General features: G+C 39.6%; 1 pseudogene; it reads right to left on the bottom strand.

The window, feature by feature from the left end:
- Window positions 1-23,126: 23,126 nt before the first annotated feature.
- LOC147924691 (uncharacterized) lies at window positions 23,127-26,100 on the bottom strand (annotated as a pseudogene).
- Window positions 26,101-26,782: the final 682 nt, after the last annotated feature.

Below are 26,782 nucleotides of genomic sequence, written 5' to 3'. Positions count from 1 at the left end.
TTGTTCCAGTTTGCTCTCCTGTGAGACTGCTGCCTGCGGTGCAAACGGTTGATACCCTTGCGCGAAGTTGTTGGCTGAGGTTTTTGTTGGAAATTCGATCCTCCAAAGCCTGTACCCTTGTTCTGGAACAGCCTATTCTGAGCATCTTCATCCCTCAAGGTGGCTTGCCTCGGAGGTGGGTTCAGTTCGGCTTGCTCTTGCTGGTTCTGCCTCTGCTGTTGTTGGATGATGCCAAGCTGAGGGTTGGTCGAATTAGCCCCTGTGTTCTCTCCGTCAGCCATAGAATTGGTCTGTGCTTTTGCTCTCCGGTTCTCGCGTTCGAGCTGTGCTAATTCCTTGTTCCCTAGTATGCGCAGATCAGTTTTCTTGCTGCTCCTTGTATGCATACACCTGAAACCAAGAAATAAAGTTGCAAGAACTCGTTAGTAACTAAAATAAAGAAACCTTAGACTAAACGTGAATCTAAAATTTCAAAGGCAACGTTTTGGTCCCCGGCAACAGCGCCAAATTGATCTAGAGTTAAATCAATAACCCGAAACACACTCAACCACGATCAAGTGGTGTCGTCGTAGCACTTTGGGGTCGAACCACAGAGACCAAACGATACACTATGAAATTATATAGACCGAGTATAGCTAAAGCAATAAGAAGATTGTTTTTCAAGTAACCAAATCAAACCAGAAAATAAATAAAAGTTTGTAAAATTAAGAGGAAGTATTGGGTGCAGGGAATCAATCAAGGGTTATGATCACGAAATTGGGTGATGGATTGGGATAACTTTAGGAACCGCTCTTGAACTCGAATCTCAAATATAAAACTAACCTGCTGTCGCAGTGTTAGTTATCTAAGCAAGGAATCGAATGAACCCTAAACCGTCATTTGGATCTAAACAATCCTAGCAAGCATTAAGTTCTAGTCCGATTTGTTCACAAGGTGCCCCAACTTCAACTGTCGTTGGCTAAGGATCACCTTGCTCACCTATGTTCTTTTCAAGCAATTCAACAACACTTTTGATGCCTAGATGAATTTAACCTAAGATCATAAACTAGGTAGCTAATCTAGTTTAAGCAGTAAGAACAACTATAGATGAAGAACACAACAGATCAATCCCAAATCTAACAACCTAAATCAATGAATCATAAAGCCCCCTTTGAAACCCGAAACCCAACAGTAAGACTACTCAGACATTGAACAGAGACAATCACAAATCAAATATGAAGAAAACATGTTTGAATTGCAAAAAGAGATAATAGGGTTCAGAATTCTTCTCCAAAGGGTTAGAAAGGATAAGAGATCTTCTCCCAAGCTTACAAGTGCTCAAAAACGGCGTAGAGTCAAAGTTCTTTTTCTCGGGGTCAAGCCCCGTGCTTAAATAGTAAAATAAATCCCTAAAAAGTTGGTTTAAACGGAAAAGGAAAGATTGCGTCGGAGACAGGATTGGTCGATCTCGCGAGGATCAGTCGATCCGGAACGTATTTTTGCTCTCAATCCATCTGCCCTTTTGCTCGATCAGTCTTCAACAAATTAAGCTCCAGATGCATACTTTTATCCCTAAAACGCTTAGATTCCTTCCAAAGTCACCTAGAACCTGTAAAGACTCACAAAGGACTAAAAGAACTCTAAAAGCACACTTGGACCTAGGAAAAGACTCAAAACAAACCTAAAAACTATAGTGAAAACCCAATAAAATGCAGACACATCATACGCGTTTGACGCGCCAAAACATCCGCCTTTACATTTGCATTTCTAGAGTTAAATGATAAAGAAAAAGATGAGAATTCTTCCTGTTGCACATTTATTCAAATCAAAACCTATGTTTAATAAATATAGTTTTGCTTTCCGTTTTCAATGGTCGGAAGCAGGAAATTTAGAGTATTTTTGTTAATTTAAAATATTTTTTTTATAAATATACCTTTGCTTTTCTTCTCATGTCTTTGGGTCTTAATAAGACGGCTAGCAACAATGTGAATGTTTTGCTAATATATTCCTTTAAATATTAACTCTTATCTAAACATATATTATATGAATTCATATCATAATAAAAAATCCGCTGTAATACATTGGTTAAATCCTAATCTATGTTTCATTTACATGGCTTTGAATTCCGGGTTCAAAGCCCGGCAGTGGAAATATTTTTTAATTTTTTTTTACTTTAATTAAGCATGTCGCTTTATAATTCTAAGAATGCATCTACAATAAAGTGAATGATTTGCTTAATATATCTCTTAAAATATTCAAATATGTCTAAATATATAATTGTAACGCTACGACTGCCACATTTTTTAATGACCACACTTCTATTCTCAGCCTGTGGGATCACTCTATCTGCTTCAGTACTTTTTTTGTCAACAAAAAATATCTCAAACGAGCCAATTGGATTTTAAATTATTTACATACAAAATATGATACGGAAAAGTACACGTTTGACGTGCCAAAATATTCGCCTTTATATTTGCATTTCTAGAGATAAATGATAAAGAAAAAGATGAGAATTCTTCCTGTTGCACATTTATTAAAATCAAACCTATGTTTAATAAATATAGTTTTGCTTTCCGTGTTCAATGGTCAGAAGCAGGAAATTTGGAGTATTTTTGTTAATTTAAAATATTTGCTTTATAAATATACCTTTGCTTTTCTTCTCATGTCTTTGGGTCTTAATAAGACGGCTAGCAACAATGTGAATGTTTTCATAATATATTCCTTTAAATATTAACTCTTATCTAAACATATATTATATGAATTCATATCATAATAAAAAATCCGCTGTGAAATGACCGACCTTTTTTTTAATAATAAATAATAAATATGTAATATAATAATTAACTACAACTAGTGGTCCCATATCCACTAGCCACCTAACCATATTCACAATCCAACTGCGGAACAACATACCAATAAATATCCAATAAAACAACAACCAATAACCAAATAAATAATATCCAGCTTTAATTCCAAACAGCATAAATCAAATAACCAGCAATCCTAACAATGCTCTAAGACTCAATTCTAGCAACCTAACAATGCCAGGTAACCAATCAATCAAGTCCCTAGAACATCCTCCTCTTCATTGCCTTTGATTCCACGATCACACTTTGCCTTTACCTGCACCACAAACACAAATTGAGATGCATGAGTATTTGATAAACACTCAGTGAGGCAATCCTCCCATCTACTGGGCTATACACACAAGCAATAAGATCTCTACATGCCACAAACAACAATCAATAAAACAAACCAGGCAATATACAAAGCATGCAACATCCGTCATAGCTGAAAGAAGGGTGTCGACCGACACCAGATGGTGTCGATCGACACTGTCAATCTGGTGTCGACCGACACCATACCGGTGTCGACCGACACCCTGCCCGACACTCCCGAAAACCCTAGTTTGTGTCGACCGACACCTCCACATGGCATCGATCGACACTCGCCAAAGTCCCGAGCCTTCTTCGCGTTGGTGTCGACCGACACCGTTGCCGAGCAGCGATTTCCTTCGATCAAAAACTCCGAATCTCGCCTCCAATCTTCTCCAATCCGCTCCTTGCACTCCCAGAAGCCAAACCCAGCCAAAACAGCGACGAAATACCATAGAGAACTCAAAGAAATAACCACATAAGCACCAAATCACATAAAATCTAGAGATCTTAGCTTAGATAAGCCATGGTCATGCACTCACCTCTTTCAAGAAGATTCTGACCAACAAGAACGAATTCCCTCACTCCTAGCAAGCTTCTAGCTCCTTCCCAGCCTTAGATCTCCCAAGAACAGCAAGGAATCTCCCCAATCTCTCTCAAAAGCTCAAGAACTACTCTCTCTTTTGTTTTTCTCTGAAAACGGCGATAAAACACAAAGAACACGACCCTAGGTCGTTTTCTTCCTCTAAAAACTCGATTTTAGGGATTTCCTAAACCAACCACGCAAACCGGACAGTTAAAATTGAACCGACCAAACCGGCTACCTCTAGTGTCGATCGACACTCCCCCTGTGGTATCGATCGACACCCTCACCAAAATTCCCAGAAAATTGTTTGCGGGTGTTACAATTCTCCCCCACAAATCTAGATTCGTCCTCGAATCTCGAACAACCATCAGTCAAGGACTCCCGTGCAACCGTCTCCACGGCCCGCACTCCTCCGACCAATCTACAGAAGGTCACCTCTAGGCGATAGACTCACGTTCCAGGCGTCATTTGCTCTTGAATTTTTGGACTTTCCTTTACTCCTAGGCCTAAACCTTGATTTTTATTGGCTCCTCATCAGACCTAAGTCTGCATTCCAAAATATATAAGGAAAAGTCCAAACTCGTCTCTCGGGTTGCCACCCTACAGCGCGCTCCCGGATCGTCATCCGAAGTCGATATACCAACCATACTCCCGAGCCACAAAGTCTCTGAATATGGCAGTACTAGGAGAACCTAAGTCCCCCAAGAGTCGCGAGCAAATGATTCTGAACACGTCTGAGCCCTATCCCTATCCAGGTTTCCTTCTCGTGGCTCGCGTAAAACATCTCAATGTCCTACCAACCACATATCCCCTCACCGGGATACCCCATGACCACACAAGGATCATATTCACGCCACCAAGGCCATCTGTCCCGAAGGACCGTCTCTCGCGAAGGACCATCAGTCCCGAAGGACCATCAGTCCCGAAAGACCGTCTGTCCCGAAGAACCATCAGTCCCGAAAGACCATCTGTCCCGAAGGACCATCAGTCCTGAAAGACCGTCTGTCCCGAAGGACCATCAGTCCCGAAAGACCGTCTGCCCCGAAGGACCATCAGTCCCGAAAGACCGTCTGTCCCGAAGGACCATCAGTCCCGAAAGACCGTCTGCCCCGAAGGACCGCCTTAACAGGCACTCTGGCTAAACAGCCTGCCACAAAGACCACACAATAACAAAGAATACTGCCACAAAGGCCACACCATAACAAAAGAAATACCGCCACAAACTGGCACACTGACTCAAAAGTCCGCCACTAAGGCCACACAAGCCCCTCCAAGGCTCTCCACCGCTAAAATGGACAAATTCCAACTCCCGGAAAACTTTCCACATTTAGCACTTTCCATTTTTGGAAACTTCCCACTTTGGAAACTTCTAATTCAGGAAAATTTCTTCCAAAACCCCGCCTCACGGAAACTTTGTACCCCGAACACCACCTCATCTTGTTACTGAGTCGCACAACCAACCACCCCAAGCGACCGAGTAACAAGAGAGATGGGCTGGAATACTCCATTCCCGCTCTAGCCACGGATTACAGATGGGACCAGGCTAAACAAGCTCAAGTCGCGGCTTGCTTCTCATACCACTTCTTGAACCTTGCCTTCATATTTGCCTCAGGCTCCCAAGTCTGCTCCTCAACACCATCACAGTCCCACAGGACTCTCATCAAAGGAATCTTCTTCTTCCGAAGTTCCTTGATCCTCCTCTCGAGAACCCTCACTGGTCTCGCCTCCAAAGTCATGTTAGGCTGAAGATCCTCAGGAATCTTAGCCAACACCTCCTCTCCCTCACGGAGACACTTCCGCAACATAGACACATGGAAAACCTTATGGAATGCACGCATCACCTCAGGTAACTCCAATCTATATGCCACTGGTCCAACCCGCTCAATCACTCTGAATGGACCCATATACCTCGGACTCAACTTAGTCTCTGACAATGACCTGTTCGGACCCCGCAACATGGCCATCTTGAGGTACACTCTATCTCCTACTTGAAACTCAAGATCTCTCCTCCTCCTATCTGCATAACTCCTCTGCCTATCCTGAGCCTCCTTCATGTTCAGCTTGAGAACCCGAATCTTCTCAGAGGTCTCCTGAACAAAACTTGCACCAAACATGCTCCTCTCCCCCACCTGATTCCAGCATAATGGTGTACGACATGGCCTCCCATACAAAGCCTCATTAGGAGCCATCTTAATACTTGCCTGATAGCTGTTGTTGTAAGCAAACTCTACCAGGTTCAGATGATCTGCCCAATGGCCACCCCAATCCAACACACACATCCTCAGCAAATCCTCCAGCGTCTGGATCGTCCTCTCTGACTGTCCATCAGTCTGGGGATGATAAGCTGTACTCATATGCACCTTAGTGCCCATCTCTCCCTGAAATACCTTCCAGAACACCGAAGTGAACTTAGAATCCCTATCAGACACAATGCTCGCTGGCACCCCATGCAACCTGACTATCTCCCTCACATACTTCTTAGCCAAGACCGCTGCTCCATCAGTCTTCTTAATGGCCAGAAAATGTGCTGACTTAGTCAACCGGTCCACAATGACCCAAATAGCATCAAAGGTCCGTGACACTGGCAATCCTACCACAAAATCCATAGTGATCATATCCCACTTCCACTCAGGAATGGGTAAACTCTTCAGTAACCCGCCAGGAACCTGATGCTCAGCCTTCACTAGCTGACACACATCACACCTCGAAACCCAACTAGCCACATCCTTCTTCATCCCGACCCAATGATAGTACCTCTTGAGGTCTCGGTACATCTTGGTCGCTCCTGGATGAATGGATAACTTGCTCGCATGAGCCTCTCTCAGAATCTCCTGTCTCAACTCCTCATCCTTGGGCACACACACACGACCGTGCACCAAGATAGTACCATAAAAAGAGACCTGATACTCTGAATCCACATCCTTAGAGGCATTCACCAGCCCCAAATCCTTCTCATGAGCCAACCGCACTCTACTCAGAAGATCTGCTCTATCTACTGCTTCCAAACCCAACGGTTCCTGTGAAACAGCACATAAGCTCAAAGCACTGATCTCCCCTACCAGAGACTCCATCTCCTGCTCCTGAGCCGAAGCTACCCTCTTCCGACTCAGAGCATCTGCAACCGTGTTAGCCTTACCAGGATGATAGGCTATCTCCAAATCATAATCTGCCACAAGCTCCATCCACCGCCTCTGTCTCAAATTCAGCTCAGGCTGAGTGAATATATACTTCAGGCTCTTATGATCTGTAAACACCTGTACCATTGCACCATAAAGATAAGATCTCCAAATCTTCAGGGCAAAAACTACAGCACCCATCTCCAAATCATGAGTAGGATAGTTGCCTTCATGCACCCGCAATTGCCGCGAAGCATAAGCAATCACCTTCCCATGCTGCATCAGAACACAACCCAACCCAACTCTAGATGCATCTATATAAACCACATAGGGTTCTCCCTGCTCAGGCAAAGCCAACACTGGCGCAGTAGTCAACATCTCCTTCAGGCTTGCAAAGCCTTCCTCACACTCTTCTGACCAGACAAAAGGAACATCCTTCCCTGTCAACTTAGTCATAGGACGTGCTCTGCTTGCAAACCCCTGCACAAATCTCCTGTAGTAACCTGCCAATCCAAGGAAACTTCTGATCTCTGTGGCATTCTGCGGTCTAGGCCAATCCTTAATAGCCTGAATCTTCTCTGGATCTACAGAAACCCCCTCTGCAGAAACAATGTGACCCAGAAAACCCATCTCACGCTGCCAAAAACTACACTTGCTCAACTTGGCAAACAACTTCTGCTCCCGCAGCTTCTCCATAACTGCCCTTAAATGCACTGCATGCTCCTCAGGACTCTTAGAATAAACTAGGATATCGTCGATGAAAATGATGACAGATACATCCAGAAACTCCTGAAACACACTGTTCATCTATCTCATAAACGATGTTGGTGCGTTAGTCAACCCGAAAGGCATCACCACAAACTCATAATGCCCATACCTCGTCCTGAAAGCAGTCTTCCTCACATCTGCCTCATCTATCGGTATCTGATGATAACTCGATGCCAGATCCACCTTGGAGAACCAAGTAGCACCCCTCAACTGATCCAACAACTCGTCAATCCTCAGGAGAGGGTACTTGTTCTTCACAGTGACCCGGTTCAAACCCCTGTAATCAATACACAACCGGAAACTCCCATCCTTTTTCTTGACAAACAACACCGGCGCTCCCCACGGTGACACACTTGGACGGATGAATCCCTTACTCAACAAATCCTCTAGCTGCTTCTTCAGCTCTGCCATCTCTGCTGGAGCCATTCTGTAAGGAGCCTTGGATAACGGTGTCGTCCCCGGTTCCAGTTCACTGGTAAAAGGATCCGACCCAGATGGTTGTAATCCCTGCAAAGACTGAAACACATCCTCAAACTCCTCCACTACCGGAATACCGCTAACCGTAGACTTCTCCACTGACTATGGCATAGATATAGTAACCAAATAAGCCTCACGGCCCTTCTCGATTATCTTCCCAGCCTGAATGGCAGAGATCACGAGACTCCCTGAAGTCGGTCTAATACCCTGAAAAACCAACTTCCCTCCTGGACGCTCAAACTCCACTCTACCCCGATAGCAATCCAAATGCACCCTATGCCGATGCATCCAATCCATCCCGAGAATAACATCATACAGCTCCACTGGACTGATAAGCAAATCCGCTGGCCATGACTCTCCTGCGATCTGAATATCAATTCCCCTAGCTCGTCCAAAAACTCTCAGGAACTTGCCTCCCGCAACTCTAACAACTCCTGTACGCTCTCCAGGATCCCCGCTGATCCCCGCACACTCTGCACACTCTGGAGTAATGAAGCTATGCGAAGCTCCAGAATCAAACATAACATGGGACTTAAACCCGCCCACCAACAAGGTCCCTACACAAACCTCATGTGTTGAGAACCTAACACTTTATCACAGGAACATAAAATCTGACCCTACTAAAATTCACAAAGATTAAGTACCAGAAATTATACCTGTGATCGCTCTGGCACTAGTTCCACCAGCCTCTGCTGTCGTGTAAACCCGTGGCGCCTGCTCAATCCGTGCTACCTGCTGACCTCCAGGCTGCACCTGCTGCAACGCCGCCACTGCTGCCGGCTGCAACTTGGGACACAAGGGCCTGATGTGCCCTGGCTCCCTGCAATGATAACATACTCGAGGCCCTACCGTCGGAGCACTCCTCTTGGGACAGCTAGCAATCTTATGATCCTTGCTCCCACACTTGAAGCAACTCGCACCACTCTGTGTCTGCGTAGCCTCCCACTTCCTCTTGGTTCCCTGTGCAGGCCTACCGCCCCTGCTCGAACCACCCTGCTGCTGAGCCCTACTAGACTGAGCCACTGGAGTAGCCGACACTGACTGTGCCCGGATATCCTCCTCAATCTCTGCTGCAGTCTCAACCAGCTCTGCACGCGTAGCAAAACTCCGCCCTCTACAATGAACTCTCAAATCATTACGTAGAGCCCTCAAGAACCTCCTGATCTGAGCCTCCTCAGGCTCCATAGCTCGACCTCCATAACAAAGAAGTCGACTGAACTCCAAGTCCAGCTCCCGCACTGACCGTGTCCCCTGAGACAACTGAAGGAACTGCACCTCCAAACGATCCAATGCCTCTCTAGGAAAATACTTGCGGTTGAACTCCAAAACGAAGTCAGCCCAAGTCATCTCCCGCTGCACCCTCCTAGCAGCCACAGATCTCCACCACAACTCAGCATCACCACTCAAAAAGTAGACCCCTATGTCCACCCAAAACTCCTCAGGACATCTCAGAGTATGGAAGTTACGTTCCACTCTCGTCCTCCACACATCCGCAGCAGTAGGATCTACACCTCCCGAAAACTGCTCAGTACGCAACCTACCCATCTCTGTCAACATGCTGAGATAACGAGCATGGACCCCCGCATCCGCAGCCACTGGCTGCCGCTCCTCCGCCACCACTGGTGGCACTACCTGAGCCTGAGCCGGTACCACTGGTGGTAACCGCGCCAACACCTCTGCTAGCACAGTCGCAAAGTCAGTACCAGGGACTCCACCCGCTGGGACTCGCACACCCGGGACCCTAGCATCACCGGCCACTGGAGCATCAACACGGCCCCCTCCTGCCACACTCACGGAATCCCCCGGAACATCCTGCGACTCGCCAACACCCTCAGCTGTCACACTCTGGTCCTCGGTCTCACTAACCACTGGGGCTCTGCCCCTAGCACGACCACGTCCGCGACCACGTCCGCGTCCACGACCTCGACCAGCCACAGCATCCTCTCTAACCATCTGCACTACCATGAACAGAAGGCTAAGCAAATAATTTCTATTATAACACAGAAAACATAAACTCACCGTGGAATCACACACTCGGCTCGAAGAGGATGTTCTAGGACTCCATGCCACACACAATTGACTAAATCACATAATCAATCAAGACATGCAATCCCAAACATCTACAACAGAAACCTAGTGAACCCAAACCTAGAACCGTAAGGGCTCTGATACCAAAATGAAATGACCGACCTTTTTTTTTTAATAATAAATAATAAATATATAATATAATAATTAACTACAACTAGTGGTCTCATACCCACTAGCCACCTAACCACATTCACAATCCAACTGCGGAACAGCATACCAATAAATATCCAATAAAACAACAACCAATAACCAAATAAATAATATCCAGCTTTAATTCCAAACAGCATAAATCAAATAACCAGCAATCCTAACAATGCTCTAAGACTCAATTCTAGCAACCTAACAATGCCAGGTAACCAATCAATCAAGTCCCTAGAACATCCTCCTCTTCATTGCCTTTGATTCCACGATCACACTTTGCCTTTACCTGCACCACAAACACAAATTGAGATGCATGAGTATTTGATAAACACTCAGTGAGGCAATCCTCCCATCTACTGGGCTATACACACAAGCAATAAGATCTCTACATGCCACAAACAACAATCAATAAAACAAACCAGGCAATATACAAAGCATGCAACATCCGTCATAGCTGAAAGAAGGGTGTCGACCGACACCAGATGGTGTCGATCGACACTGTCAATCTGGTGTCGACCGAAACCATACCGGTGTCGACCGACACCCTGCCCGACACTCCCGAAAACCCTAGTTTATGTCAACCGACACCTCCACATGGCATCGATCGACACTCGCCAAAGTCCCGAGCCATCCTCGCGTTGGTGTCGACCGACACCCCAACTGGTGTCGACCGACACCGTTGCCGAGCAGCGATTTCCTTCGATCAAAAACTCCGGATCTCGCCTCCAATCTTCTCTAATCCGCTCCTTGCACTCCCAGAAGCCAAACCCAGCCAAAACAGCGACGAAATACCATAGAGAACTCAAAGAAACAACCACATAAGCACCAAATCACATAAAATCTAGAGATCTTAGCTTAGATAAGCCATGGTCATGCACTCACCTCTTTCAAGAAGATTCTGACCAACAAGAACGAATTCCCTCACTCCTAGCAAGCTTCTAGCTCCTTCCCAGCCTCTGAAAACGGCGATAAAACACAAACAACACGACCCTAGGTCGTTTTCTTCCTCTAAAAACACGATTTCAGGGATTTCCTAAACCAACCACGCAAACCGGACAATTAAAATTGAACCGACCAAACCGGCTACCTCTAGTGTCGATCGACACTCCCCCTGTGGTGTCGATCGACACCCTCACCAAAATTCCCAGAAAATGGTTTGCGGGTGTTACACGCTGTAGCACATTGGTTAAATCATAATCTATGTTTCATTTTAATGGCTTTGAATTCTAATCCTAATCCTAATCCGGGTTCAAAGCCCGGCAGCGGAAATCTTTTTTAATTTTTTTTTTACTTTGATTAAGCATGTCGCTTTATAATTCTAAGAATGCATCTACAATAAAGTGAATGATTTGCTTAATATATCACTTAAAATATTCAAATATGTCTAAATATATAATTGTAACGCTACGACTGCTACATTTTTTAGTGACCACACTTCTATTCTCAGCCTGTGGGATCACTCTATCCGCTGCAGTACATTTTTTTTTGTCAACAAAAGAATATCTCAAACGAGCCAATTGGATTTAAAATTATTTACATACAAAACATGATACGGAAAAGTACGCGTTTGACGCGCCAAAACATCCGCCTTTACATTTGCATTTCTAAAGATAAATGATAAAGAAAAAGATGAGAATTCTTCCTGTTGCACATTTATTAAAATCAAAACCTATGTTTAATAAATTAAGTTTTGCTTTTCCGTGTTCAATGGTCGGAAGCAGGAAATTTAGAGTATTTTTGTTAATTTAAAATATTTGTTTCATAAATATACCTTTGCTTTTATTCTCATGTCTTTTGGTCTTAATAAAACGGCTAGCAACAATGTGAATGGTTTGCTAATATATTCCTTTAAATATTAACTCTTATCTAAACATATATTTTATGAATTCATATCATAATAAAAAATCCGCTGTAGCACATTGGTTAAATCCTAATCTATGTTTCATTTACATGGTTTTGAATTCCGGGTTCAAAGCCCTGCAGCGGAAATCTTTTTTAATTTTTTTTTACTTTAATTAAGCATGTCGCTTTATAATTCTAAGAATGCATCTACAATAAAGTGAATGATTTGCTTAATATTCTCTTAAAATATACAAATATGTCTAAATATATAATTGTAACGCCATGAATGCCACATTTTTTAGTGACCACACTTCTATTCTCAGCCTGTGGGATCACTCTATCCACTGCAGTACTTTTGTTGTCAACAAAAAAATATCTCAAACGAGCCAATTGGATTTTAAATTATTTACATACAAAACATGATACGGAAAAGTACGCGTTTGACGTGCCAAAACATTAGCCTTTATATTTGCATTTCTAGAGATAAATGATAAAGAAAAAGATGAGAATTCTTCATGTTGCACATTTATTAAAATCAAAACCTATGTTTAATAAATATAGTTTTGCTTTCCGTGTTCAATGGTCAGAAACAGGAAATTTGGAGTATTTTTGTTAATTTAAAATATTTGTTTTATAATATACCTTTACTTTTCTTCTCATGTCTTTGGGTCTTAATAAGACGGCTAGCAACAATGTGAATGTTTTCATAATATATTCCTTTAAATATTAACTCTTATCTAAACATATATTATATGAATTCATATCATAATAAATAATCCGCTTTAGCACATTGGTTAAATCCTAATCTATGTTTCATTTACATTGCTTTGAATTCCGGGTTCAAAGCCTGGCAGCGGAAATCTTTTTTAATTCTTTTTTACTTTAATTAAGCATGTCGCTTTATAATTCTAAGAATGCATCTACAATAAAGTGAATGATTTGATTAATATATCTATTAAAATATTCAAATATGTCTAAATATATAATTGTAACGCTACAACTGCTACATTTTTTAGTGACCACACTTCTATTCTCAGCCTGTGGGATCACTCTATCCGCTGCAGTACATTTTTTTGTCAACAAAAGACTATCTCAAACGAGCCAATTGGATTTTAAATTATTTACATACAAAACATGATACGGAAAAGTACGCATTTGACGCGCCAAAACATCCGCCTTTACATTTGCATTTCTAGAGATAAATGATAAAGAAAAAGATGAGAATTCTTCCTGTTGCACATTTATTAAAATCAAAACCTATGTTTAATAAATATAGTTTTGCTTTTCCGTGTTCAATGGTCGGAAGCAGGAAATTTGTAGTATTTTTGTTAATTTAAAATATTTGTTTCATAAATATACCTTTGCTTTTCTTCTCATGTCTTTGGGTCTTAATAAAACGGCTAGCAACAATGTGAATATTTTGCTAATATATTCCTTTAAATATTAACTCTTATCTAAACATATATTTTATGAATTCATAACATAATAAAAAATCTGTTGTAGCACATTACTTAAATCCTAATCTATGTTTCATTTACATGGCTTTGAATTCCGGGTTCAAAGCCCTGCAGCGGAAATCTTTTTTAATTTTTTTTTTACTTTAATTAAGCATGTCGCTTTATAATTCCAAGAATGCATCTACAATAAAGTGAATGATTTGCTTAATATATCTCTTAAAATATTCAAATATGCCTAATATATAATTGTAACGCTACGACTGCCACATTTTTTAGTGACCACACTTCTATTCTCAGCCTTTGGGATCACTCTATCCGATACCCAGTTTGCTACGTCGAAGAGGCTTTAAAGACTTTTTTACCGACCCTACAAATCTCCACGTGATATTTCCCTGTGTTTTGTCTTCACCTCAGTCATAGAGTTTTGACAATCACTTCTTGAAAGGTCACCCATCTTAAAATTTTCACAGCTCTAGCACGTTTAACTGTGGAGTTTTCTCGAGATGGTTGACCAAAAATATAGGTTCACTTAGTGACATAGGTGACCAAATCTCTGCATGCCCCACCATATTTGTGAAACTAAGCTGTTACAATATTTATGAAGTAATATGATTAGAAATGATATGTTGTTCACATTGGTTCTAATCAAATTTCTATGGTTTAGAAATATGGTTTTCAAATCTGGGTTCAAATCCCGGTACGAAAAAAAATTTTGTTCTTATTTTTTCTTAACTAAAACACTATAATGTATCATGTTGTCTTTTGCCTTCTGGTTCTAAAAAAACACCTAGCAACAAATTGAATGCTTCGCTAATATATTCCCTAAAAAATTAAATGTTATAACATATATAGTGTTTTATCTCATGTCTTCTGTTTTAAATAAGACACTTAACAACAAAGAAATTGCGTAGCTATACTATAAATATTTACATATATCTATATATATACTTTATAAAATCATATAGTAATAACCAACGATCTCCTGCAGTACATTTTTTGTCAACAAAAGAATATTTTAAACGAGCCAATTGGATTTTAAATTATTTACATACAAAACAAGATACGGAAAAGTACGCGTTTGACGCGCCGAAACATCTGCCTTTACATTTGCATTTCTAGAGATAAATGATAAAGAAAAAGATGAGAATTTTTCCTGTTGCACATTTATTCAAATCAAAACCTATGTTTAATAAATATAGTTTTGCTTTCCGTGTTCAATGGTCGGAGGCAGGAAATTTAGAGTATTTTTGTTAATTTAAAATAATTGTTTTATAAATATACCTTTGCTTTTGTTCTCATGTCTTTGGGTCTTAATAAGACGGCTAGCAACAATGTGAATGTTTTGCTAGTATATTCCTTTAAATATTAACTCTTATCTAAACACATATTATATGAATTCACATCATAATAAAAAAATCCGTTGTAGCACATTGGTTAAATCCTAATCTATGTTTCATTTACATGGCTTTGAAATCTGGGTTCAAAGCCCGGCAGCAGAAATCTTTTTTAATTTTTTTTTACTTTAATTAAGTATGTCGCTTTATAATTCTAAGAATGCATCTACAATAAAGTGAATGATTTGCTTAATATAACTCTTAAAATATTCAAATATATCTAAATATATAATTGTAACACTACGACTGCCACATTTTTTAGTGACCACACTTCTATTCTCAGCCTGTGGGATCACTCTATCTGATACCCAGTTTGCTACGTCGAAGAGGCTTTAAAGACTTGTTTACCAACCTTACAAAACTCCACGTGATATTTCCCCGTGTTTTGTCTTCACCTCAGTCATACGGTTTTGACAATCACTTAAGAATTTTACAGCTCTAGCACGTTTAACTGTAGAGTTCTCTCGAGATGGTTGACCAAAAATATAGGTTCACTTTAGTGACATAGGTGACCAAATCTTCGCATGCACCACCATATTTCGTGAAACTAAGCTGTTACAATATTTATGAAGTAGTATGATTAGAAATGATATGTTGTACACATTGGTTCTAATCAAGTTCTATGGTTTAGAAATATGGTTTTCAAAACTGGGTTTTAATCCCGGTAGGAAAAAAACAAATTTGTTTTTATTTTTTCTTAATTAAAACGCTATAATGTATCATGTTGTCTTTTGCCTTCTGGTTCTAAAAAAACACCTAGCAACAAATTGAATGCTTCGCTATTATATTCCCTAAAATTTTAAATGGTATAACATATATAGTGTTTTATCTCATGTCTTCCGTTTTAAATAAGACACTTAACAACAAAGTAATTGCGTAGCTATAATATAAATATTTACATATATCTATATATATACTTTATAAAATCATATAGTAATAACCAACGATCTCCTGCAGTACATTTTTTTTTGGCAACAAAAGAATATCTCAAACGAGCCAATTGGATTTTAAATTATTTACATACAAAACATGATGCGGAAAAGTACGCGTTTGACGCGCTGTAACATCCGCGAATCAATTTCTGGATATTGGGAAGGGGCGTCGATCTACACTAAGGGGAGTGTCAATCGACACCATCTATTTTTGGTTCGACCAGTTTTATTTGAATTGTCGTTTTGGCTTTGTTTGGTTCAATTGAAGTTCCTAACCGATGTATATAAGGGAAAACTCGACGTAGGTCGTGGAAAACAGATTGTCTTGGCCGTTTTATGAGAAAAGAGAGAAGAGAGAGTGTTCTTGAGGGGATTACGAGATTCTAAGCTGTTTTGGTGAGATATGTTCCTCTGGAGTGGAGATCTTGTGCTAGGAACATAGGAGAAGGCTTCTAAGGGTTGGATTCGTCGTTGTTGAGTCAGAATCTTCTTGCAAAAGAGGTGAGTGCATGACCATGGCTTATCTAAGCCTGAGAATCCTTTGTTTGCTTGATTTGCTGTGTTTTGTGGTGTTGTTCTTGCTTGTGGTGGTTGTGTTAAGGTTCTTATAGGTTCCTGAAGCTTTTGGGTGAGTTTTGAACGGATTAGAGGTGATTGGAAACGGAGATTCGATGATCGGCTTCGAGTAGAACGCGTCTGTGGAGTCGGAGTCGATCGACACCAGGTTGGTGTCGGTCGACACCATGTTTGGGCCAGTGTCGATCGACACCTACCTGGTGTCGGTTGACACCAACTTGTTTGATTCGTGATTTTCTGGTTTGTTACGTTGTTTGTTAACCATTAGAATCTCAGTTGCTTGTGTGTATAGTCCAGTAGATGGGAGAATTGCCTCACTAAGTATTTGTGATAATACTTAAGCATCTCAATTGTTGTTTGTGGTGTGCAGGTATGTGGTGTGGAATATGGTGATGAGGAGGAGGATGATTTAGGGTCTCGTTTGTGTGTTGTTGGTTATATTGTTTATGTTGGAAACTTGGATAGAGTTGTGCTAGGTTGTTGGATATAATGGTTAGGAACGTTATTGTATTGATGTCTATTGGTTTTGTATTATTGGTATGTTTCCGCTATGCTTAATGGTTATTGTTGGTTTAATGATAAGTTGTGGTTTGGGTTGGTTAATTAAGTAGTACGGGATGCTTAATTATATATTGTATTTATTATTATAAAAAAAAACGGGTCGGGTCTTTTCACGCACCAAAACATCCGCCTTTACATTTGCATTTCTAGAGATAAATAAAAAAGAAAAAGATGAAAACTCTTCATGTAGCACATTTATTCAAATCAAAACCTATGTTTAATAAATATATTTTTGCTTTCCGTGTTCAATGGTCGGAAGTAGAAAAAAAATTTGGAGTATTTTTGTTAATTTAAAGTATTTGTTTTATAAATATACCTTTGCTTTTCTTATCATGTCTTTGGGTCTTAATAAGACGGCTATAAACAATATGAATGTTTTGCTAATATATTCCTTTAAATAATAACTTTTAGCTAAACATATATTTTATGAATTCATATCATAGTAAAAAAATCCGCTGTAGCACAATGGTTATAATCCTAATCTATGTTTCATTTACATGGCTATGAATTCCGGGTCCCGGCAGCGGAAATTTTTTTTAATTTAGTTAAGCATGTCTCTTTATAATTCTAAGAATACATATACAATAAATTGAATGAATTGCTTAATATATCGCCAAAAAAATTCAAATATATCTAAATATATAATTGTAACGCTACGACTGCCACATTTCTTAGTGACCACACTTCTATTCTCAGCATGTGGGATCACTCTATCCGATATCCAGTTTGCTACATCGAAGAGGCTTTAAAGACTTGTTTACCGACCCTACAAGTCTCCACGTGATATTTCCCTGTGTTTTGTCTTCACCTCAGTCATACGGTTTTGACAATCACTTCTCGAAAGGTCACCCATCTTAAAATTTTCACAGCTCTAGCACGTTTAACTATAGAGTTCTCTCGAGATGGTTGACCAAAAATATAAGTTCACTTTAGTGACATAGGTGACCAAATCAATTCTTTAAAACATCTCCGCATGCACCACCATATTTCGTGAAACTAGGCTGTTACAATATTTACGAAGTAGTATGATTAGAAATGATATGTTGTACACATTGGTTCTAATCAAATTCTATGGTTTAGAAATATGGTTTTCAAATCTGGGTTCTAAGCCCGGTAAGAAAAAAAAATTGTTTTTATTTCTTCTTAATTAAAACGCTATATTGTATCATCTTGTCTTCTGCCTTCTGGTTCGAAAAAAACACCTAGCAACAAATTGAATGCTTCACTAATATATTCCCTAAAATATTCAATGGTATAACATATAAAGTGTTTTATCTCATGTCTTCCGTTTCAAATAAGACACTTAACAACTAAGTAATTGCGTAGCTAATATAAATATTTACATATATCTATATATATACTTTATAAAATTATATAGTAATAACGAACAATCTCCTGCAGTAGATTTTTTTTGTCAATAAAAGAATATCTCAAACGAGCCAATTGGATTGTAAATTATTTACATATAAAACATGGTGCGGAAAAGTACGCGTTTGACGCGCCAAAACATCCGCCTTTACATTTGCATTTCTAGAGATAAATGATAAAGAAAAAGATGAGAATTCTTCTTGTTGCACAATTATTAAAATCAAAACCTATGTTTAATAAATATAGTTTTGCTTTCCGTGTTCAATGGTCGGAAGCACGAAAAAAATTTGGAGTATTTTTGTTAATTTAATATATTTGTTTTATAAATATACCTTTGCTTTTCTTCTCATGTCTTTAAGTCTTAATAAGATGGCTAGCAACAATGTGAATGTTTTGCTAATATATTCCTTTAAATATTAACTCTTATCTCGACTTATGTTTTTTGAATTCATATCATAATAAAAAATCTGATGTAGCACATTTGTTATAATTGAAAGGACCGAACTTTTTTTTTTTAATAATAAATAATAAATATAATAAATAATCACTACAAGAAAAGAGGCCATTTGCCACTCCTACTATAGTCGCTCTTTAGTCGCAAATAAGGGTTTTGCGACTACTTCGCAACTCATTCTGATGGTCGCAAAAAAATGGTCGCAAAATATGTTGGTCGCAACATGGTCGTTTATTTGCGACGGATTACGGACTCTTTTATATAGTCGTATATTTGTGACGAAACTGTGACTAGAATTGGTAGTTGTACATTTCCGACTAAACTGCAACAAAGTCTACTTAGGGACAGTTTTGTGACTACGTATAACAGTCATATGTTTACGACCGTTTTGGGATTAACGGTAGAGTCTGGGTTTAGCGACGGATTAAGGACGACGTATTAGTCCCAAAAGGGTTGCAAATGTGTTTTAGTTTAGTAGCAGTTGAGTCGCAAATTAGTCGTTTATTTTTGCGACTATGTTAAGACTGTTTTTGTAGTCGCTAAGGAGTTCGTGTTTAGTAACTATTGTGCCACTATTTTGTGAATTGGTTTAGTCACAAAATAGTCACATTTTGTGAATTGGGTTAGTCACAAAATAGTCACATTATTTGAATTGGTATAGTCACAAAAGAGTCACATTTTTTAATTGGTTTAGTCACAAATGCGAAACGTTTTAGCAATCCTAATTGTGATTAATTTGGGAATTTCAAATGCTAATAATCAAAAGGAATGATGATTGAAACTACCACACAAGCAAACTTATCATCCAAAACAAAAAGATCATCCTAAACATCCAAGAAACAATATTCAAAAGCAAGTTCATACATAAAGAAAAGGGGAATTAGAAGTTTAGTTGGAAGAAGTATTAGAGGTAGGGGTATTGGCATCTGGTGTTGTGCCTCCATCAGTGGGTTGTGCAGCTGGACTGGAGGGTGGTGTGGTGCCTCGATCGATGGGTTGTGCAGTGGTTGTAAGCGCGATAGCTGGTTGGGTGGCTGCAGGAGGAGGAACCGTAAAAGCTGAGTATTCAGAAATTTTTTAAGAGATGAAGAGGACAAGCTTGTTGATCACAGCTTGAGACTCTCGGTGTTCCTGATCACGTCGTGCATTCTCAGACTCATGTTCAGATATCTTGCGCCGAAGTTGATTTTGAAGCTCCGCAAGAGTTTCTGCAGAAGAGCTCGCATAACTCTCTTTCCTTTTTCCTTTCCTTAGTGTCTCAACAAGTGATCCAAGGCCAAATGGGTTACCTCTGTTATCTGTTTGAGTACACTAAACCAAAAGATAAACATTCGCTAATCAGCACAAACCAGAAAACCAAATGCAGAATCAACATCAAATATTCTAGGTTCCTAAGCATAGCTCATTAAAAAAATTTAAGAAAACCAGGAGACTGTTAATCTAAGAATAAACATCAATCATCATTCACATTAAGAAACCAAAATTGACAAAGAAAAATCACACACAAAAGACAAACGAATTACCTCAAGGAAGATTTCATTTCTTTCTTCAAGGGAAAGAGTTCGATGTGTTGAACTCTCTGAACCATCTGGACCATCATTGTCCGTGTCAGTTTGTCTGTCTTCTATGGTCTTCTCATAGGTCTCAGAAACTTGTTTGGCTTTTTGATCCACAAATGATCCATCTGGCCGAGTGTGTGTTTTAAGAAACACTTCGACCAGTGATACAGGACGCCCCAGCTCTTCCTCCTACAATGATAGTGAAACACATTAAATTATGAAAATTTTAGAAAAACTTTGAGGTGAAGTGGATGGAAAGAGAAGTGTTACCATTTCTTGATGAATTTGTACATATGATTTCTGACCAGCTAAGTGTTTGTGCACTCCAAGGCCTCCACGGTTCGAGTTTCTGCATTGAGAAGCATTCTCACTCCTCTCAATGGCATCAGGGGTGTTCCAATATTCGCACATAATAGGCCATACTTTATCACCAATCCATGGTGGTTGTACACCACTCCTCCTAACTTGACTGACAATGCCTTTCATCCTGTTCTTTGCTATCTTCAAGAAACCTTCTTTAACTAGCTCAGTAATCCCGATATCCCAATTATACTTCCGCTACAATAACACAAAATATTTAAGTTAGCAAACTGACCAATTCATATATATAGAGTTAAGTGTTGAAAGCATTGTCAAAACTATAATTTGACTTACCGCAAATGTCCTGAAGTATCACTCTTGAATGCGTTGTGGAGTAACCTTCCAACTGTAGTAAGGCCCATCAAACTTTCGCCTTAAGATTCCAGCAATGACTCGAGAAAGCTTTCCTTTGTGCCGGTTAAACCTGTTACATTAACTGAGTAAGTCTACTTGAAAATATGAACCAATAACCTATTGAAACTATTGAATATCTAATAACAACCGATTACTGAACATGATCAAACTATTGAACATCAAACAACAACCGATTAGTGAACCTATTACCGCAAGAGGAGAGAGTGTTACCGAGTATACTTAAAGATCAAACTATTGAACACATTCATGCTTTAAGATTCTTTGTGACATACCGTGTATACTTAAAGAAAAATTACAAGAGGAGAGAGTGTTTATACCATAGAGTTTTGACTCCAGGGATAGGATGCTGAGACAGGAGTGGTAGATGTTCTCGGCCTGGAAGAGCTAGCAAACCATCTAACAGATCTTGGTAGTGATCGACATTTTGATTAGGGTTTTGTTCCTCCTCGTTTTCTTCTTCGCCGTTATCTCCCTCCTGAACAAGCTCCGGTTGCGGTTGAGGGTGAGGAACAGGAAGAGGCGCTTGTTGAGGAATCGGAGGCGGTGTAACTATCCTCCGCGGTGGATGACTACTCGACGGTTGATTTGTCCTCGACGGTGGATGACTACTCGATGGTTGGTTTGTCCTCGACGGTGGATGACTACTCGACGGTTGGTTTGTCCTCAACGGTTGATTTGTGAACGACGGTGGATCTGTAGTCGGCAATGGACTACTTATTGGCGCTGGATTTGTCGGGGGAAATTGTGAAGGACGGCTTTGATGTGAATGGGTTGCAGACTGTGTCGCAGAGTGTGTGCGTTCAGAAGGGTTCGACGAATGAGAAGAGGTTCTGCTACCATTGAAGATTTGGACACCGGTGGCGGTTCTGCCACCGCGACCTCTGGAAGCACCCTTGGTCTTAGGAGGCATCGGATCGACGATTGAGAGAGAGAGAGAGAAGAAGAAAAAGATTTAAAGAGAAAGCGATAGATGATTGAGAGATTGAGAGAGAAGGAGAGATCGATGTGTTTGAGAGAGAAGGAGAGTGAAGAGGTTTGAGAGAAAAAACCCTAGATCGATTGAAAAAGAAAATAAGAAGTGTTAAAACGTTTGTGTTTGCCTAGTTATTAACGAAACAACGTCGCAATGTAGTCGCAAAAGAGTCGCAGTATTAAATTTTTGGGGGAAAAAAACGCGTAAATAATTAGACAAATTTCCCAAAATTATTGGTGGGAACATAAACCGCCAAAACAGGGTGGCAAAACAGTCACAAAAACAGTAGCAACGATTGCAAAGCAGTCTCAAGACAGTTGCAAAGTGGTGGCAAAGTGTTACTCTTTTGTGACTGTATTTTACTAGTCAATTTAAAAGTTTGATTTTCACACATTAGGAGCTTATTTGCATCCATACATCACTCATACTAGTAGTAAACAGTATCTAAAATAGGAAGAGCATGTAAAACATTGCTTTTAAAACATAAGAATTACATTTTCCTAAAGTCCTACACATTCTTCCATGGTGACATGTTTTTACAAAGATGGCTTTGGAACATATGCATGTATTCATTGTTAACATTGAAATTTATGACCTTAAAAAAGTTTTAGTTACTAAATTCAGTCAAATACAAGTATAAATGTATATCTAAAGATGTAAATACATCTCAAAAATGAAATTTAATACCCAAAAATAACAAGAGTGGGAAAAGAGTCGCACAAACGTTGCTAATTCAGGTGTTAGTCGCTTATTCGTCGCAATACGGTTGCAAAGCAAAACGTTGCTATATTGTTTAGTTACTAAACGGTCGCTAATGTGCGACTCTTTTGTGACTATAGTTTACTTTAAGATACTAATTTTACTTGCAAATTGCCAGATTAATCAAGCTCTTAAGTTTTACTATAATTGAAATAAGTTTATTTGATTTTAACATAGAGACAATTTTTTACAAATCAGATGCACATTTAGTCTTCATATGCAAGTTCTTCATCTTCATCTTCATCTTCGGATGTTGACAAGTTACATTGAAATTCGTCTTCTCCTTCACCATCTTCTATCTCAAAATCGATTGGTTCATCTTGATGACTCTCGTCGACTAAACTCTCAATGATGATTTCTTCAACCAAAGTCGGAGTTACCTCAATAACAGTTTGTTGCAATATAACCAAATCATCATCGTTAAACTTCCCTTGAACAACATTCCTCGGATTAACTTTGCACACTGTAAGCCACGATTTGCGAGGTCGTTTAGTGTATGGATATGATAGAACCTATATAAAGAACCTATATGTAACACACTTGATCAGCTTGAGAACCTATATAAAGAAACGGAACATATTAAATTAATATTTATTTAATAATATATATACGTATGTAGGTAAATTAATTAAAATATTTAGTGAAAAGAAACTTAACCTAAAATAAACGGTTCGTAATTTCGGTATTTTCTTGACGGAAGCACGTCTACGATGCCTCCATTTGTCATGCGGATACCTTTGCCAACCGTTGGGTCAAACCAGTCACAGTAGAAAAGTGCTATCTTTAGGTTAATAATGCCAGGATACTCGAGCTCGATTATGTTTTCAACGGTCCCAAAAAATCATCCTCCATAGATGCTTTGGAATAATTTTTCCCTCGGACACATACCCCATAATTCATTGTCTTTTTCGTCTGCCCGTGTTCACGCGTGTGAAACATGTAACCTCTGGTAAAATACATGAGCCACGACTTGACTTTGTTTTCTGGACCTTCAACCAATTCATGAACCCATGGAGGAAAACTTTGGATATGTTTCATTGTAGACACCAATATAAGGAATAAATATAAATTGTCGGAAGTGAACCCATTCAATAAAATATTTTTTTTATATTAAATTATTTACTTATACTTACATATTGGCAAACCCAATCGTTAAAATCTTCATCTCTTTTCGATGTGACTTCATCATCAGTGAGTTCTGGATATTCATACCGAATTTGATCGTCCAACACACTGTTTTTCCCAACATATAGAAGACAATTAATCCATAAATATATTGAAGAGAAATTGCTAGAAAAATAATCTGAAACATATACCTCGCTAGGGGACGAAAGTAATCACAATTCCACAATACATATGCATGTGCACATTTTTGATCTTTATCAGACAGCCAAAACTCGGTAACTTGGCCACTAGGACGACCGACTTGAGTGAATATATCTGGTACGGTACTAGATATACAGGAACCTCACCTGCATCATAGCGCAATGACCTGAAAAATATTTAAAGCTTTAATTAGCCTTACATGTTAATTTAAAAGACCATTATATATTATAATGTAAGTATGAAATACCTCCTTCTACTAGCTGTAGAAATGGTTGAAGCAAAGTAGTGTTCTGAGAAGTATGATATCTCATCATTAATATATGATTGAACGATTGATCCCGCTGGATATCTTTTGTTCTTCGCCTTCCCTTTCAAGCATTTGAAAAACCTTTCGAAGGGATACATCCACCTATACTGGACTGGACCACCAAGTTCGGCTTCGTATGGTAGGTTTACAGGAAGGTGCTCCATGACATCAAAGAACGAAGGTGGGAATATTTTCTCCAAATTGCACAAAATCATCACAATATTCGCTTTCAGGACTTGGACATGACTTAGCTCCAATGATCGACTGCATAAGTCACGGAAAAATGATCCAATCCCTACAATATATAAATAAAATCATTAATTAATTTGACATATATATAAAATTAAATTGCTATATATATATATATATATATATATATATATATATCAAATTTTTACCTGATATTGCAAGATGGACGTCACGTGGTAACAACTCTGCAAACACAAATGGAAGCAATCGTTCCATAAACACATGGCAATCGTGGCTTTTCATTCCTGAAAACTTTCCATCCTTGATGTCTGCACAACTAGCTAAATCAGCTACATACCCATCTGGAAATTTAACATCTTCTTTGACCCATTGAAGTAGGCTTTTTTTCCCTTTCGCACTCAATCTCCAAATAGGAAAAGGAGCTCTCCCACCAGCATCAACATGCAATTGACTTCGATCACAAAATCTTGCAACATCCAAGCGGGACCTCACATTGTCTTTTGATCTGTCTTTCACATTCATAACAGTGTACATGAGATTATTGAGAATATTTTTCTCAATATGTATCACATCAAGATTGTGTCGTAAGTTAAGATCGGTCCAATACGGGAGCTTCCACAAGATGCTTTCTTTGTGCCAATTATGCCAACTTCCATAACCATCCACTTTATTTTCATGCCCATTTCCTCCGCAGTCGGAAGTCTTTGGCGGCTCGGCATTTCTTATACGCTCATGTAAGACCTGTTCACCCGTCAAATATTGAGGTGGATAGTCGTTCACTGCGTGTTTGCCTTTGAGAAAGTGTTTTTTATCCTTTCGCATTGGATGATTAGCAGGAAGAAATCTCCTGTGGCAATCAAACCAACATGTCTTCCTACCAGCTGGCAATTGAAATGCATTTGTATCGTCCATACAAATTGGGCAAGCTAATCTTCCGTGTGTTGTCCATCCTGACAACATGCCATATGCTGGGAAATCGCTGATAGTCCACAAAAGGACAGCTTTAAGGTTGAAATTTTGATCTAAGGACACATCGTATGCCTCCACTCCATTATACCATAACTCTGTTAACTCATCGACCAATGGTTGGAGAAAAACGTCAAGACTAGCTCGTGGATGATTCGGTCCTGAATTCAAAATCGTCAGAAATAAATACTCTATGTTCATGCGCATCCCAGGAGGCAAGTTGTATGGAGTCAATATCACTGGCCATAACGAATGGTGTTTCGACATCCCAAAAGGATTGAAACCATCTGTACATAATCCAAGATAAACATTGTGCGGTTCTGCTGCAAATGAGGGATGCAATTGCTGAAAATTCTTCCACTCAGCCGCATCTGAAGGATGACACATTAATCCCTCCTCAGAGCTGTGCTCAGCGTGCCATCTCATAAAAGCTGCAGTCTTCTCAGATTGGTACATTCTCTTCAGCCTTTCCGCAATCGGTAAATACCACATCTTACTGAACGGTATTCTTGTTCTTCCTTCACTAGCCTTATACCTTGGTTTCCCGCAGAACTTGCAATGCTCCAACTTCTCATCATCTTTCCAAAAGAGCATACAGTTATCTATACATACATCATAAGTACGACACGGTAATCCTAGCTTTCGCATCAAATTCTCCGTCTCATAGTATGAACCGGTTGCCTGAATACCCTCTGGTAAATACTCCGTAAACAGTCCTGTCCATGAATCCATACAATTTTCAGACAAACTATAGTCGACCTTATTGTTCATGAACCGAGCTGCCAACGATAACTGCGACTGCCCTTCCCGACATCCATCATACAATGGCGTGTTTGCAGCAGCTAGCATATCATAAAACCGTTTTGCTTCTTGGGTGGGTTGTTCATGAACATGATCATTTCCACTTTCATGTTCATGATACTCGTTATATGGTACAGAACCATGAAATGCATCATTCACCATCCCAGCATATATATTCTCCCCATCAAATCCTGTTGGTTCACTAGCACTAGCATAATCTGTATTATTAGCATAATGACTACTAGTTCCCTC

Source organism: Camelina sativa, chromosome 17 (assembly GCF_030686135.1).
Source record: "Camelina sativa cultivar CO46 ecotype springtype chromosome 17, ASM3068613v1".
Taxonomy (NCBI): domain Eukaryota; kingdom Viridiplantae; phylum Streptophyta; class Magnoliopsida; order Brassicales; family Brassicaceae; genus Camelina; species Camelina sativa.
The sequence above is the reverse complement of the archived record's forward strand: the minus strand, read 5'-3'. Positions and strand labels throughout refer to the sequence as shown.